Source organism: Toxorhynchites rutilus, chromosome 1 (assembly GCF_029784135.1).
Source record: "Toxorhynchites rutilus septentrionalis strain SRP chromosome 1, ASM2978413v1, whole genome shotgun sequence".
In the NCBI taxonomy this organism is placed as follows: Eukaryota; Metazoa; Arthropoda; class Insecta; order Diptera; family Culicidae; genus Toxorhynchites; species Toxorhynchites rutilus.
Window position 1 is genome coordinate 195547624 of NC_073744.1, and position 18751 is coordinate 195566374.

At 37.0% G+C, this 18751-nt stretch overlaps 1 protein-coding gene across 2 annotated transcripts in view; it reads right to left on the minus strand.

The window, feature by feature from the left end:
• Positions 1–18751, minus strand: part of LOC129773107 (tRNA dimethylallyltransferase) — a 432576-nt gene that overhangs the window by 19552 nt on the left and 394273 nt on the right. The gene's annotated exons all lie outside the window — the stretch shown is intronic.

Below are 18751 nucleotides of genomic sequence, written 5' to 3' on the forward strand. Positions count from 1 at the left end.
AAACTGAGGCTTATTTTGGAAAAACCGAAAGGGTACTACAAAAATCGTATCAAGTTGCAAGATCACTATAATAGCCTCGATGGCATGTGTTGTTGAATAATAAAATTGAATTTTTGCAAAAAAATAGTTGTAATGTGTTACCTTATAAACTTTTCAGCTAAACTATTATTGGGTTGCTCGAAAAATGATTGCCGATTTCGCACTTAGATGGCATCAATGGTGTTCGTGAATGTGTTATGTCAATGTTATGATTTGTTTTCTTCAGACGTTGGTTTGCTGTCACTTTTACTTTATTGCACGAGTTTTTATTGAAAATTGTTAGTTTGGCGCCAATTTTAGTGTGGAATCCAAACCGAGCATTCTCGTCATATTTTGCGTTTTTTATTACCTCAAAGGAAAAAACACAGCACAAACTGCTAAAAATTGATATGCTGGGTATGGCGAGGAAGCCCTAAAAGAAAGACAGTGCCGAAATTGGTTTGACAAGTTTCGTTCTGGAGATTTTTCGCTCGAAGATGAGCAACGTTCAGGTCGGCCAATGAAAGCTGATGATCATCAAATCAAAACTATTATCGAAATGGATCGTCATGTAATTGTTATCTGCTTCGATCTATTACTAGACCCAGCAAACATTAAATCGTATAATTTTGCACGTACCAAGTCTTACAAGAAATCCGAATAAATCATAATCCTATATAATATCAATCAAAGTATGTATCGTGTATATTTGAAATCGCATAAAATGTAAAAACTCGATTTTATATACCATTATCAAATTAAGTCGCAATTCGGTATAATAAACATAAATTTTATGATGTACATTGTCGTAAAATATATTTAATCCGCATCATATGCGTATATTACGCTGATGCAGTTTGTGTGTCATATAAGCGTATAATTTAAATCGATTGAGTATTGTAGTAAATCGTGTTGCATGCTGAAGAAAATCATGAAACAGTAAATCATATTAGATCCTAATAAAGAACATATTACATCATATTGAAATGTCGATGAAATGCTGATGCACTTGAAAGTTTCAACCGCTGTTGAATTAAATTTCAGATAGCCGCGCGAGATTGCTGGTGGATGATAATACAGACGACCGGAGTTCGAACCCACATCGGAGCCATTTTCATCAAACATCAATCTGTGCCATTTTAAACATACATATTCCACTCCCAACACAAGTCAGTCAAACAATTATTATTTCTACAAACATAAATACTCATATATAAAAATGGCGGTTCGTGAGGCTATAATAAGCATTTCACGAAATTATTCTGCGCCATTTGTTTTTTTTTTTTTTATTTTTTTTATATCTTCGCTTATTTTTCGTCGGCCTATTTCCGCCACTTTAGTGCCAATCACCGACATCAGGGAGGCGACTCCACCTGTTCCTACCTATCAGACTCAACAACTCATGAGCCGGGCCAACTTCTTTTACTTCCGCTCCGAAGGAAGACGTAACCAGAGATTTTTCGCCTCAGAAAATCCCAACGACGCCAGCTGGGATTGAACCCAGGCCGATCGGATTGTGAGGCTGTTACGCTAACCATACAACCACTGGCGCCGTCTTGTTTTTTTTTGTATGTCTGTAATAAATTGTATATGAGTATGGCAAAAGTCGTATTTGGTGCTTTGACAATTCATGAATATATTCATATTAAATCGCAATTCAATTCCAACATAATCGCTATTACAGCCGGTCAAAGTTGCATATTTATCCAAACAAATTCGGTAAGCATTTGCCATGTATGTATATGGCCTCCACTTTTGCATGCATATGCCAGTTAGGCGCATTATATGCCAACCAAATTTTAGGGCATATGATGTTATATATACGCTTGTTATGCGATTTAATGTTTGCTGGGGAGTAATTCCAAATGAAATCGACAAATGACAAAACATGAGTATTTTTGATTCGAATGAAAGTGTGTATTCCGTTTGGGTTAGAGGAAATATGAGTTTTCCACAGCAATTGGGAATTTTTTGACTCAAGCGTAACTTTTGAAAAGGGCGTATCGATTTGAGTAAAAGAGATCTTTGATAATTTATATCTCAAAAACTATGAGTCGTACCGAAATAGTGTCTTAGAAAGAGTTAGAGAGTATTGATGGTTGAATATGAAAAAAATGTACACTGAGAAAAAAAATTAGTACTCTTTTTTTTATTTACAAAATAAAAATTCAATTTGCAATATCCAAAATATATATTTTTTTTTTTAATTTTTTCATACAAAATAGAAGTCATGCAGAAAATTTAAAAAATGGGCCCAAGATGATAAAACCATTTTTGACGAACTTTGTGGAACATTGAATTTTTAGGAATTTTCGAAACTTCGTATTTTTGTATGTTAACAATTATTTTTAGCCACAAATTATGAATCCTGATGTGATTTAAAACCAAAAAGGTTATTATCAATCTCCTTCCAAATGTAGCCATTCTCGAAATATTTACAAAAATATTTCTAATTTGTTGTCTTTTTTATAGTAAATAATCCCTTTTAATATGTTTGTCGTGTTATACCGTCATGTTCATGAAATTTTATGAATTTGCTTATAATTTCCAACAATTTTTTTGATCGATTGAAGTTTGTATTAAGATAAAAATAATTTTTTAGTTTCGCTACGTTTTGTATTAACCCACATGTCTTCGAATGTTTCGTAACGTAACTCCTAAACATATGTCTTTACCATAACGATGTAATTGGAAAAGTTGTTGGAAATCATAAGCGAATTCATAAAATCTCATGAACATAATGGTATAACACGACAAACATATTTAAAGGGCCTATTTACTATAAAAAAGACAATAAATTACAAATATTTTTTTTAAATATCTCGAGAATGACTACATTTAGAAGGAGATTGATAATAACCTTTTTTGTTTTAAATAATATCAGGATTCATAATTTTAAGCTAAAAATAATTGTTCGAAAATTCCTAAAAATTCGATGTTCCACACAGTTCGTCAAAAAGAGTTTTACCATCTTGGGCCCATTTTTTAAATTTTCTGCATGACTTCTATTTTGTATGAAAATATAAAAAAAAATTTTAAAAAATATGTATTTTGTATATTGCAAATTGAAAATTTTTATTTTGAAAAATTTAAAAGAGTACTATTTTTTTTCTCAGTGTATATTTTTCATATTCAACCATCAATACTCTATAACTCTTTCTAATGGCGGGTTTACATTAGGGAGATCTATAGCTATAGATGGATTTATTCACGTGAAAATAGGTGTAAACGGGTGAGAATAAATATGATACACTTATTCGAGATATATATAAATTGAATAAATTCAGCATATGTAAACGCTTCTCACTGGTGAGAAATCACTCAAGTTGGATGCAGTTCTTCTTCAGGTGAATAAATTCACCTAAGATATGAATATATTCATTATAGAAGTTCAAGTTAGTGTAAACGGTTGATGCGATTTCTATAAATCTCATCATATTCCTTCACATGAATATATCACTAGTCTAAACCCACCCTAAGACACTATTTCGGTACGACTCATAGTTTTTGAGATATAAATTATCAAAGATTTCTCTTACTAAAATCGATACGCCCTAAAAGTTACGCTTGAGTCAAAAAATTCCCAATTGCTGTGAAAAACTCATATTTCCTCCAACCCAAACGGAATAAAAAATACAAGTTTTTAAAATCTGCAATTTTAGGACGATTTCATTTGGAATTGCTGACTACTGGGATGGTAAAACTTTCGATAATGATGAAGCTGTGAAATCGCATTTGAATCAGTTTTTAAACCGATAAAAACCAAAAATCAACAATAGCTTTTCGGGCAACCCAATCGTATAAATACTACACGAAGTTTCGACAGAAGTTCTATTTCTCGAGCATATCAGCAAAGGTAAAGCAATCATTTTAGACAAATCAAAGCCGACCTTGTTAAAAAACGGTTTTCAGCATCCAGTTTCCTTCAAGGTCCTGATTGCTGCGCGTATTAATGGCATGATCTTCGAAAAAATCCTCAGATGAAATTGAGCATGGACTTTGCAGGGGTCAGTCTCATGATACGGGCCGCTTTTTCAAGAAAAGAAAGATGCCTTTAGTAACAATTTCGACGAGGATGAATTCGGAAACCTATTTGGAGCTGACGGACAGTATACTGATACCGTTTACCGAAGACGTAATAGACGACAGCTTCATCTTTCAGAAAGATAACGAGACCATTCACGTCAGCAAGAAATCTATGTCATGGTTTTCGAGAGAAACATTCAGGTTTTGGACTGGTCAGCTCGTAGCCCGGACTTAGACCTAATTGAGAACCATTGGGGGATTCTGGCAAGGCAAGTTCGTGAGCTGCAGACATGTGTTGGAGATGAATGGAATAAAAATCCGCAAAGAACTGATAATCTGATTGATTCACTGACAAACCGAATTTATGAAACGATTCTGGAAAATGTAAAACTAACCAAATATTGAATTTATCAGTTTCTTGTTTTAATCTATTTTTGAGAATAGATTATGAGGTGCGCTTATAAGAATTTCGACTTTGAAAATGTGTTTTTATAATTGGAAATAACCGTTGGCAATTGGGCAATTGGAACAGTTGAAATATATGGGTGCGCTCATAGGAATTTCACGCACTGTAAATTAGATACCGCATCACTAAAATGGCTAAAATGATCTTGAACTTCTAAATTCCAGGAATATGAATAAACTTCTTTTCGATTGATTTTTCAAATTTCTGAACTATGATATCCTGAATCGCATCAAAGGTTAAACAAAAACAAACTTCATTTGTTTATGTTCGCGTTTTGGATCAGAAAAAATGCAACATATCGAGCGGTATGAACCAAGAAGTAGGCCTCGATTTTTTTTCGTTTGACACAGTGACACAGAGTGTCAGATACGGAGTACTCTCACTGTCATTATCGTACGCGATTACTATGATTGTCTCGAGCGGTGGGTGGATAGGAGGATGGAGCCCTGCACGCAACAACCATCATTTCAGCCACAACAATGAGCACTTTTCATTGTTATTAATCGGTACTGAAGAGTGGAACGGAAAGGAGGAAACGAAAAAAGGCAGAGGTGGAACCCAATTTGACGGCGTTTTTTTTCTCTCCGTTCTTCCATTCATTCATCCAAAGTCGTGTTACGTTTGCGGAATGAGTGGGCGGCTGTGTAGTGTATATAGTATACGATGTGTGTCTGTGAGGTACTGTGCAGTTTTCAATAGTTGGGACTTTTTTCTCTTTCATTTCATGAATGAATCATTCAGTCAACGAACTGGCGAACGATGATGATGACAGCAGCGATGTGTTTATACCAATTATTCACTCGCCGCTGCACTCGCGCGACCATCGGGGAGCTGCGCTGCTGCATTGGGAAAAATATTTCATTCACTTTTTTTTTGCAGCAGCCGCCGCCGCAGCCAACGTTTGATCTGGCTCGTTATTTTCACAAACGCCGAACGGATGGCCCCGAGTGTAGGCGTACACGTTAGTCATATGTGGGTTTGTACACCAACGGTTATACGATTCGCCCTTCCAAACGAGGAAACTCGTGGGCTGTACACGAATGGATTAAACTGCCTTTCACGCTCTCCCAACTGAGATTAATTTCACTTTTATGGTTCAAATAGACTGATTTGTATCAAGTTTTGTCCAGTTTCGAACATCCTGCTCTTGATTATTAATGAGATGGAATGTCTATCCCGTGTGATAAAAGCGAAAGCATGGCTTAAATTATTGAAACGTGCGACTCCTTCTCGCAGCAGACTTCCGGTCCGCAGATGTTGAATACAGTCTTTTTTTTAATGCTTGCAAAAACCATGGAGCCTTTCTTCCCAGTAATAAGATTTGAATCCGAAATCACCATTCATTTTATAGCAGCGGTCGTAGTAGGCGTATTTGAAATGTTTTGACAGGAAATTGTTTGGAAAACCTGTATCCTTTTACGGTAAACATTTCACGTTGATCCGTTTTGTTTTGAAAAAGTTGTGCAGGATGGAAGTCGAGAGAAGAAATTTGATTTTGGAAACCCACATTGAAAATCCGGTGTGGTCAGCTACTAGAACCGCGAAATCTCCGAAAGTGGCTAAATTGATGTATGATGTGTATGATGTGCTGAAACGTTTCCGTAAACGCACAACTGTTGTTCGAATGGATTAGAGGACGCGTCGTAGTGGAACATACGATCGAACGCCGAGGTTGAAGGTATTGAGCACAAAATTATGGCACAACCGGGAGCTCGGACTACGACAACGTCAAAAAACACAACTCTAACCAATGTACCATCCGGAGAATCCGTAAGCGAGACGGTTAATAACGGTGAAATTTAAGTTCGTTTTCGTTGATAAATTTTCCAGGAAGTCCTCGATTTGGCTAGGGATTTGCAGGGATTTGCAGGAATTTAAGTGCTTAAGTCGGAAACCCAAACTGAGATCAAAACTCCGGACCAGAAACAGGATTTTGTCCGTCACCTGCTCGATATTGAGAACCGTTACTATGAGATCCTTATTACCGATATCCGTCGTCTGGGAATTGGTAAAAAAAAAACAACGTGAAACACTCCTAAAATAAGAAAAAAATAAATGTAATCCATTTAAGTATCATTTGCAACTATTCCCCTTTCCCCTCTTAAAGTGTCCACATAGTATATGGATAGCATCTAGTGCTTTGGAATTTGTAACAAGTTTCAATGCTTTTCTCTAAGGTGTCGGTTCTACCCGACAGAGTGTCGATCTAACCCACACTCCATTTATTTCACCTTGAAACATCAATTTTTGTATTATATTAAAATTCGGGTTCTACTAAAACAATCAACGGGCCAACGGTTACTGTAGAATAATTCATGAAGAGTTCAAGAGAGGTTCTGTGGCGATTTGAAGTCAAAAAAAAAACATGGAAGGTCCTGAAAATATGTGGAAATACGGGTGTCGGTTTTACACTGATTTCCCTTAAATGATGTTTCCATATTGATAATACTCGAAAATTTACAAGAAGAACTTTCAACAATCTCCTAAACTATTCGTTCATCCGTTCATTGAGAATTGATTGAATTGCCTACATCAACCTTGCGATTATATCACAGATATCTTTATATCTATATTTTTTATGAAATAGGTTCAACACTAATATCTATTTTACTGCGAATGAATTCCCATTATTTGCATAGCAATCAAATCTGAATTTCGCTAATATTTGTCCGATCACGATACATAATGATTCCCCAGTCTGTAAACAGCTCATTTTTATGAGTTTTCCACACATAACCCCCAATAACAAGCATCTAACGTAGCGACAAGGCACACTCTTATGGTGTAGTCAACCGTAGCTAAGCATCGAGCATCATCCTAGCGAAAGAAGCGAAAGAAGAATAATAAACACGCGCAATAAATAGTGCCATGGCTATGGGAAACCGTCAGTTGTTGCTCTGCTGCTGTACAGATTGATCGTGCTCAAATAGTTCGCTTCGGAATGTATGCTCAAATAATGCTTGCACTTACACTGAAGTTACTAAGGAGAAAGAAACATTTGCAACCTAAGCTCCGCTCTTGTGAAAAGGTTGAGAGTGTAGCGAGATGTTATTTGTCATTTCTATTCTAATCTCGCTCCAGCCAGCGTGCAGTCGAACGGTTTTCAAAAGGATAAAAGATATCTTCAAACAATCAAATTGCCCTTTGAGGCTGATGTTGCATACAGCGGCGTGAAGCTCAAAACAGAATCACTTTAGAGAGTCGGGTGTTGTGATTGTTTGTTTCTAGTCAATCTTCTTACCCACGCGAGAACGATATACAAACTACCTGTAGAACAGAGTTGCCAATGTTCAAGTTTATTTTCTCGATCCGGTCGAACAGTTGAATCTTAAAAACTTCAGCTTTTTATAAAAATCTTGTTTTCTATATGTGTTAATTTATGTAACTTATAATGTATAAATTTTATTTCAACCTCATCCTTCCTATCCTGCAGTTCTACGCACAGTTGTGGCATTTATCGTTTGATAAATCCGAGGTATATTTAACTTGGATCGATCTTCCTTTTTCTTACATACTCAACTCCGTGTGATTCTTCTCCTGCTTACACTTCCGAATCCAATAAAACTAGCGCGCGGTGCGTGTGGTGAAAATATACTGGGGCTGATTCTGATGCGCGAATGAGAAGTGACAGCTCGGAAAAATTGTCTCACTCAATTTCCGAAGGCGACTATGGTGAGATTTTTACCTTGAATGAACTCTCATGAACACTCACTCAATTCTCGTGGGCGATTGCAGTCAAAAAACTTGTCATTTTGAGACTTTTGAAGTCGTATCCTCTTTTGTTATCGACTAGTACGAACAATGGAAGCCAAAAAATGAGTGCGATTTGCGTCTCCATTTATGATAGAATTATATATTTCAGGTTACGTGTGACAAATCGGAAGCAGTTTCAGGAGTTGATAAGGAGGATGGAGAAAAATCCTATTGTGACTAGGAACCTCAAATTTTCTGAGATATAAAAAATGTCGAAGTCCACTTTTGCAGCCTAATTTTATTATCCTTATATTATTCTACTTTTATCGCTTTTTTCTCTAGAACTGCAGCTTCAAAGATGTAGGAATGATTACCCGACTCATATCAAAATCACTTGTTGATTTTGGCCGAACAATGTACTCCTTACCCGAAGGCATGGGAACGCGAGCCCATTGTACCCATCCTTTGCTTCCGGATCGTAATACACCCCTAAAAATGAACGAATTTGATTATAATAAAGAAGTTGCTTCCTATTATCATAATTCTTACTTATTAGCCTCGGTGAACGGTAAGCCCTTTTTGCTGGTACTGCTCTGACCCTGTGGGTCCGGCGAGGTTTTGCGTTTTTTGGACATCTGCTGCATGTCTCGTTCCTGGCGTTCCTCACGTGATATCGCTTTGAAATCGATGCTCAGGTTGAATATAGGTCGAGCCCATTCGGATATCAATTTTCCAGCGCGCTATCGGTTTAGTTTGGATTTTCGAGGGTTCTTGTAGAGGTACATCACGGCCTTTTCAATTCCTGGCTATTTGAGATAGGACTTTTCAATACAAGGAAACTGAAATCCAAACATTACTTAATGGTAGTCTAAACACTGCAATCTCTCCGACAATCTTACATCGAAAAGAAGTTCCAGAATAGATTCTCGAATCTGCAAACAAGGCAACGATTTGTTCGGTAACGGAGCTTATTAATCCGTCAAAACGTTTAGTACGTTATGCTCGATGAAGGCAGGCTGAAGATCCTTCGTGATCAGCTGGGACATGGCAAACTTGAGATGGTAATTTTCTTGTCTGCTGGCTTATTCTCTTTGTTGAGTTGGCGATCTTCTTCAGCTGCATGTCATCATCTATCCAAAAGGCGAAACTGCTCATTATCTATGGATAGAATTTAGCTTTTGGAATTTTATTAAATGCGATAATAAATATATCTTACCTGCATGGCTTTTATGTGAGGAGACTATAAAATTAAAAACCTTTTCACCAAACTTTTAGCGTAAATATTACGGAATTAGCACCAGACACTAAATCAAAACACGAATGCAAAATCAAAACACGGATACAAAATAAAAACAATTGGAATAACATACAATCATATTAATGCAAAGGGACTATGCAAAAACAGATTTGCAAATATATTTTTTTTTATCTTCTTATCCCAGTGATATTATTTTTCATCAATTATAATAAGAGGAAAAAATTTATAAAGATGAACGAAATTATTCCCTGTACATATTTGTAACAAGGAATGAAAATTTTTAAAATCAAAAAATATATATTCATAAAACACATTGAATGCATAGAGCCTTTGCAAAAACACAAGCTTTGGCATATATTTCAATGAACACTGCACCATTTGTCATTCATTTGGTGTCTCACTCCGAAATGAACCTCTCACGTAAGGGCAATCGCCTTCGGCGATACGGTGAGCTAAGTCATGTGACTTTGAGGAGTTCATTGCTGTCACATTCCATTCGCGCAGGAGAATCAGCCCCACTGTTTTTCAATCGTGTCCTTATGCACCGCAATTAACACGTTCGTCGCCCAGCGCGATACGCCTGAGATTCCTGTGGATGAATTATTAACCCTATGTACTCGTATACAAATGCTACAATTTCACTGTTTTTTTTATTTGTATGCGGTAAACAACAGCCTTTGATAAATACCACATTCGGTAATTAGTAGACATTTTAAATTAGCTGGCGTCGCTCGAGCATACAATTATTCTATCGGCTGTTCTTTAACTCTCCTATACTCGCGCGCAAAATCGTAACTCGTATACTCACAGACTGTGTGTCTCTGTGATATTGCTATTGTGTACTTTTTAGGCGTTATTGGTATTTATTTAAAGAAAAACATATAATTGAATGAAAAAACTCCAGAAAATATTTTTTTCTTTAACTTCATTCAGTTTGAATAGTCATTTAATTCAGCCACTTCATTTACTCTCGGTCTGTCAGACCTATGCGCGAGTATAGGAAGGCTAAATGAAAGGTTCCATTTATTCCGGGGATTGAAACTCCTCATGCTGTTGTTTTCTGATTGGAAGTTCTTCTGTTATTGTTTGTTTCTAGTTCTGAGCATTAAAATTAAATCATTAGAAAATAAGAAACATATATAACATAGCCTTGAAAAAGGCCATTTTGATGCGCTTTTTATTCTTTATTCGCTTGGGTGTGAAGATGCGGAATGTAGCTCATGTTTTGTAAAAGTATTGGTGTATTTGTTACATGTTCAATTTTTAGATTTTAATTTCAGACTCTATATTTTTCTGATAAACGTAATTACACGATAGAAAGAAAAGCAAACTTCATGGTTAGATTACGCTACGAAATAACAAATAATACAGGGAGTTTATAGCAATAAAGAAACGTATCCGTGATATGTATGATCGTTGCATCGACTGAATAAGCTTTTCCAGAGCGAAAATCCCGAATTATTATTTATTTTACCGTCTCGGATATAATGATTCCTACAGGCTGTTGACATAGGCTAGTTCATTGATTCTACTTTTAAGAACATTCTTAGATATATTAGAATCGAAACAATTATTCACTACATTGAAAAGAACATTACCTTCTATGATGTGTACCCAGCAAACAATAAGTTGTATGAATAGCCATAACTCGAGGCGATATACATACATTCAAGACACATTTGGATGATATATGATGCATACAGCTGGCATATGCACGCAAAAGTGGAGACAATTTACGTATGTGCCATATTTTATACGCACATAAAGCCGTATATTACGATATACGATGCTTTTTACACTGAAATGCGATTTGACTCGACAATGTTATACAAAATGAATAGAATGTGCGTATAGAATACTGCATATCGGGATACTATCCATCAATGATATAGAAAATCGTGTTTTCGAATTTTATACGATTTCGGATACACATGATGCATCCTTTGATTGTTATTTACTCCGATCTAATACGAATTTATATGGGCTTTTCCAACAGTTATACGATTTAATGTTTACTGGGTATGTAAGAGTACTCGCAGATTTATTGGTGAATGAATACGTTTCAGAGTGTTTTAGTACTCAAGAGAAACTTTTTAAACTCACAGTTATACTGATAGTACGATTTTCGTCATATTTAAAGTAAATTCAACTTTAATGGTGGAGCTACTGTTGAATTATTTTTTTAAATTTTGATATGTTTTAATCTATAACTAAAACAAATAACATCAAAATGAAAAAAAATATATATAGGAGGCTGTGTTCAAGACACGACCGCATCGTTGACGTAGAACTACGCTGTAGTTTGATTCAAGTCGCTTGTTTATAACTGCGGATATTATTTTATAATGCTATGACAATTTCTAAATAATCATTCTACCAGTTTGGTCGCCCTGAAATGTTTATTTTTTCATTGTAAAATCATTTGACGATAATTGTTTGATGATTCATTTTTGTGCACGCAGAACAATACATGCTCAGAATAAGCGCAGCTCTCATCCTTAGTGGAGAAAGTTTTGCTACTGGCAAGCGAAACCAAATCACATACAAAATTCCAGAATGACATTTACTTTCTTGGTGACTAAACAAGCGAAATAAACTCTATCTGCACGCGAACCCAAATTAATTAATGACTTATTATAACTTATTGAATAACTTGGTATTCCCCAAATATTTTTTTGGTGCACAACCTTAAAACTTGCTTCACCACAGCGTCAGTTATTTATCATTACAAATGGGGTTCAGCGTAGCAAAGATGCACTATTTTTACATACGGGTTATGAAGCACGCACGTACGCACACAAATATCCATATATCGATGGCTTGAAGCAACTAAATAAACACACACTTATCTCAATAGAAGCCCTTTCCTCATAGTACCACCCCCATTGCCTTGAGAAAACCGTTTGATCTCTCGCCGTCCAGCTTGCCCAGCAAAGGTGTTGTCCAGTCGGTGTCTTCACAAAGAATGAAGTTTGCCTCAGCAAGATCCACTGTTTATACTCTAGGCCAGGGGTTTTCAGATTTTTTTATGGCAGAGCACTTTTAATAGCCAAAAAAATTGACGGAGCACCTACATTTTCGATCAATAAAACAAATCTTATTTGCATTGCCATTACCCACCAGGAAACAACTCTATTTCGGTTACGCATCTCAGTTACACGACATCTGACCCGGAGTTTTTCAATTGGGAGCATTTGCTATAATTTCGCGGAGCACAAATATCCCGCGGAGCACCATTTGAAAACTTCTGCTCAAGGCAAATATTCCACTTCGTTCTTCTTCTTTTCCTTTGTTCACGGAGACTTTACATCTTACGATTTCCCCTTCGTTGCTCGTCGATAAGTTGTTCGTTATTGACAGCTATGTTCGGGAAATCACACAAATGGACAGAACAGATGTATGAGGGAATGGGAATGATTCTAATTTTCATCAATTTGAACCATATACAGACTATGGGATTGTAATGCATAGCATATCAAACAAATCTTAGGGAATTTCCGATTCGTTTGGTTTGTAAATCGACAGAATCCGTTCACAGCAAAAATAGTTATTGAAGTTAACTTTATTTTATAAAAACGTGACCTGTTTTCTGATTTGGCATCCTTAATGAAAGACGTAGTTCTACGTCAAAATTAACAACTCATCAACTGCTGAGTCAACTGGTGAGTAAAAAATCATTCCAAAGTATGGACGATGAATTCAATTATACTGTAAATATTGATTCCTCGGCAATTCATTGTAGTGATGGAATAAATTTTTGAAAAAAAATATAAATGATAAAAAGATTCCTGGAAAATTCTCTCATTGCCAAAACCTTTAACTCTAAGGCCAGTATAAAAAAAATCCTTGAACAGTTTTTGACGAGAAAACAAAAAAAAAACAATGTTTTGGGAGAATAGAATTTTCAAACTGCGAATGATTTAGAACAACATAATAATATGCAGAATGTGGACCAAAACTGAATAACTGTAAGCCAATAAAAATGATGCCTTTCTTCTCCCAAAAACCGGCGCGAACTTTTTGGACAACCCAACATGAACTATCCTGATTTCTTCCTGATTTTTATATTCATTATTTCTGATTTTCAAAAAAATATAGATGGTTGCCTTGCGCAGGGGAACCATGCCATAGAGGCGACCTATCTTGCTACGAGAATCGCACTAACATTCCTTCCCTTCCTTCGTTATTGAGTTGTTATGAGGTTCGAATCACAGAAACTTGCACAATGAGAACGGATTGCTATTCCTAAGCGCTTTTGCGCTCAGATGATTCACGGAGAGCAACAACGAAGTTTACAGTCTACCTTCTTTAATTCAACCATTGTCAACATTTTTATAGTTTTCACCTGAGAGAGAGGAGCCAGCTCGTGTTTGTTGTGATCGCCCTTATGTCAGCGCAAACCAGTCACGGTGAACCAAGGGGAAGTATTGAAATATGTAGAAAACTTTAACATAACATTTTTTTGCAAGAATTTTTTTGTGAAAATGATTTTGACGTCGGACTACATCTTTCATTTCTATACTGGGGTGTAAGTTCAAAGCTTCGAGAACGAGAGCGTTACATTAGAGAAACAGGATTTCGAGCATTGTTAGTTGATAGAAATGGTATGTTAACCGCGTTAACCGGTATGTAATTCGAAAGATAGAATGTCCACGCGTTTTATGTTTGTTAGCTATTGATCCAAAAACTAGTTTCAATAGCTCAAAAATTGCTTTGAAAGCAAGCTATTGAAATCACAAAAATCTGTATAAGCAGGTGCCAGCTTGGAAATCCACTCAATTATGATTGTATAGCGGTTGGATTATGTTATCGCTGCTCAAGATTGATATGGTGAAGCTAATTATATCACACCTTTTAGTTTTGTGGACGAGACTGATTGGTTCACCTTCACTATCTGTTCGGGCGGTTTGAGGAAAACCCGCCGACAACAATGGTCACACACTTACTAGAAATAAACTATCAATTTGTAGGTTAAAAGTTCTCTATATTTCTCTGGTATTTTTCTCTTGCACTTTCACGTTAGGACGTGTTCGCTCTGACTGTTTGGAAAGGAATGATTTCACTTCGTTACGCTGCTGTACTTCATTGCCCACTGATGGGCTGATGCGCAGTGGGGATGACGTGTCTGCGATGATGTTACTGTTGTTATTGTTTTAGTGCTTTTTCTCTATGTGGTTCGTTTCTGCTTCGGTAGGATTATTTTGGAATTTTGTCGTTTGTATCATGGTCGAATGGAATGTGAAACTGAATATCGTGCGCGGACTGTGCACTGGTTTTGTAGAAAATGGGTTTGTGGCTACTTATAAATTTCATCGTTTGTGGCTCTCAATAGGCGGATTTATAATACATGAATCTAACTTCCGTTGAAAACGGAACACTATCGGTCAATTCGATTGGACCTTCAGTGCTTCTACTGCCTTGATAAGCGACCTGCATGTCAATTTTGAAATTTGAATATGAATTGGTCACCAGCGATAAGCAAGAAACGAAAAAGACGTCGAGAGACTGGCAGTATAACTCTCATTTTCTACCGAATCGTGATCACTGCCTATGCAAACAGTTGGTACTGCATCCTTTTTAGTCAACCTATTATTATTTCCATCAGACACAAAAAAAACTTTCCTCAAAATGCACCTGGTAGAAACTAATAAAATAATATATTCCACATACGCTGCGGTAATATCGGGGACATAACCGGAGGGACGTAGGACTACGCCAAGGGTTGTCAAAAATATAAATATTGGTTTATTTTTATTTGTTCGAATTTAGGTCAAGTTTTTTTTCCAATTCGTTTATTTGTAAGGCTCAATCGCATAAGCTTTGCGGAGCCGCTAACTCAAGTTTTGTTTATACAAAAATTTCATCTTAAATCTATGTTTAGTAGGTTTCGACCGATTACTCGCGGTTTACTCGAGGTTAGAGGGGCAACAATTTTTGTGGGACGGGTCAGGTTAGGGATATGGATATGAGGTATCATTGTCTCAACCGAGGGTTGCCGCACGCACTGTAGCATTGTGCATAATGACCAGGGATAGCATCTGGTGTTCGACTAGCTGTCGAGGGTGGGCGACGGTGAGATGAGGGGACAAGACAAACAAACTAATAACGAAAAAGAAAAAACACACAAAAGCATTAAATTCTTATACTAGACCGTTTCACAAACATATAGATCAACTGCATATAGCAGATGTCGCGAGTTCCCAACACGTCTCTAACAGGAACATAGGGTTGTCTTCCTTGGACCTCAAGGGCATTCAAAAGGTACTCTCTGGCTGCGTAATTATCCGTACATTGCCAAACTGGGTGATCGATGTCATCGTAACCGTTTCCATACCGACAGACATTGTTTTGAACAAGATTTATTCTGTGGAGGTGCACATCTAGCGAGTAGTGGTTGGACATAAGTCTACTCATTACACGAATGAAGTCACGACTTACGTCCAAACCTTTGAACCACGCTCTCGAAGAAACATTTGGAATAATTGAATATAACCACCGCCCAAGACTTCCAGTGTCCCAATCGGTTTGCCAACTCAAGAGGGAACTCTGACGTAGTAATTGGAAAAAATCATCGTATGAAATCTGTCTATCAAACAATTCGCCTTCCTGGGCACCCACCTTTGCTAGAGTGTCCGCCTTCTCATTGCCAGGAATTGAGCAATGAGAGGGGACCCATACAAAGGTTAACTTATAAGATCTTTCGATCAGTGCACTCATCTGCAGCCTCACTTTTGTGAGGAAATAAGATGGGTGCCTACTAGTTCTCATCGACTGGAGAGCCTCAAGCGAACTGAGACTATCCGAGAAAATGAAGTAATGGTCTGCAGGCTTGTTGGAGATCATCCCCAATGCGAAGTCGATTGCTGCCAGCTCAGCAACATAAACGGAACAAGGTTCCTGCAGTTTACGGAAGGCGCTCGAATTTTCATTGAAAACACCGAAGCCAGTGGATCCATTGAGGCGAGACCCGTCAGTGAAGTATCTTTTCATGCAATTGACTTTTGAGTACTTTCGGTTAAAAATACGGGGAATGTAAGTTGATCGAAGCTGATCTGAGATTCCAATTATTGCTTGTTTCATCGACAGATCGTATTCAATTGAGGAACTGCTGATGGTGAAGTGAGCACGGTCTGGAGTAAACGATGGAAGACAAATATCTGACGAAATATAGTGGTGGTAAATTCTCATAAACCGAGATTGTATATTTAGATGAAGATTTTTTTCAAAGTTTTCAATCAAAAGTGTGTTCGTGACTCCGCATTTCACCAGTATTCTGAGAGAAAGTTCCCAGAATCGGTTCTGTAGAGGAGTTACTCCTGCCAGAACCTCGAGACTCATGTTATGCGTTTAGTGCATACAGCCAAGAGCTATATGCAGACAATGATATTGAATTCGTTCCAGTTTTAGAAGGTGACTTTTAGCTGCTGAGAGAAAGCAGAAAGAGCCATACTCCAGAATGGATAGAATAGTTGTTTTATAAAGTGTTATGAGATCTCCCGGATTAGCTCCCCACCACGTGCCGCAAATCGATTTAGGTCAAGTTATTTCTCTTCAAAAAAACAAGCTCTAAATACGTAATTCATTGTTTCATATTTATATACAGTGCAGATGTAATGTAGACAAACTAAATGCGCAAACCATTATCAAAGCAGTGGAGCTATAAAACATCCGAATAAAACTTCACCCTCAACATTAGCATGTTGATTGTTTGGTGCCAAGAGCAAAACTTCATCTCAAATGCTGTGAAAAACATCGTTCCCAAATTAATAATCCACAAATTTGTTTCTGCACCACCTTTCGCTGAACGGCTACAGTAATCCGAACCGAACCGGTAATGTTTTGGCAGCGTAGTGATAGCAACCGCCGCAAAACGAAACATTCGAAACACCTTTTGTTTTCAATCGAAGAAAACTGCTCTCGCCGCTGGAAAATGCCTTCTTCACGCCCAGCTTGACTTTTAATCCGGAAACCATGAATAAATTCGCGAAAACTGAATGAACGATCGGAAAAAGTCACAAATGAGCCCAAAACACCCATAAATTCACACAAGATCTCATCCGGCAAAGGGATCATAAAAATTTGTTTGTTATTATTTCGGATATTGTTTTAGAAATTATCGAAATAATTCTTCAGGACAGCTATATCGAAATAGTCAGAAGTAAAAGAAACTTGTGGGCCGATGCTGCTGGAAGCCATGATGTGGGTTGACCTAGTACATCTTTCATTATATCCCACATGATCAGTGTTCAAATTTTCGTTTTCCCCCCATATATTCCTGTTAGACGTAGTCCTACGTCAAAAACCAAATCGAGGATAAAAACGCACAAATGTACTCACAAACAAAGATTCACGTCAAGTTTGAACACTTTTCTCATAGATGAATGACAACAACTTGCTTGATTGAAATTGTCCGATTTGAATTTTCTTGATGAGAAAGCGCAAAAAGAATAAGAAGAAAACAAACTATCTGTCATTCAGCTGGCTCCTCTCTCTCAGGTTTTCACTACTGAAAGTGGTAAATAAATAACATGTTATATATAAAATTGCGCAGAATTAAATTTCTTACAAACTCATCGCAATCAAATAATCTTTTATGATTATAACATTGTAATTTATGAAAAGAACTACAAACCTTCCATAAGCTCACATGGCAAAATTTAAAGCCATCATCACTTTCACCGCAGCGCCTAGGTGTAGATTTGTACGTTAGATCGCCAATAGGATAATGAGGAAACATCACCTCTTGGACATGGTTCACTATGGCATAGTAAAATAGAAAAATATATGATTTCGTCAGTTTGAGTTACATGGACATCGTTCCGAATTCAGTTTAAAATCATTTGATCACAGCTTGAGTCCCATTAAAAACAACAAAAACGTCGCCGTCGGCGTCAGAGAGTCTACCAATGGCTCATCTGGTTGCAAGGGTGTACCGAAAGTGATTTCTGTTGTTTTGTTTTTGCTCTCATCACTTATTTGTTTTGTTTTTATTCGTTTTCGTCCCCAATCATCAATGTTCAATCCTCAAATCCAAAATGACACGGGTAAAGTAAAAGGAGATAAAATTAAGACTTTATACACGCAGTCACAGTATGCCATGTCGTTTCCCCGACCATGTGTGACATGATCCAACATTGCGAAGCTGTCGAGCCGCGGATCGATTGTGTTTAATTATAACGCGCGGAGAAGGAGGATTGAAAAGAAATGAAGAGCTGGCAAAAAATAATAATAAAAAAGTTTTTCTATAATCGCGCACCGGTAAAAGTTGTCCCGTCAACGCGTCGTGATCA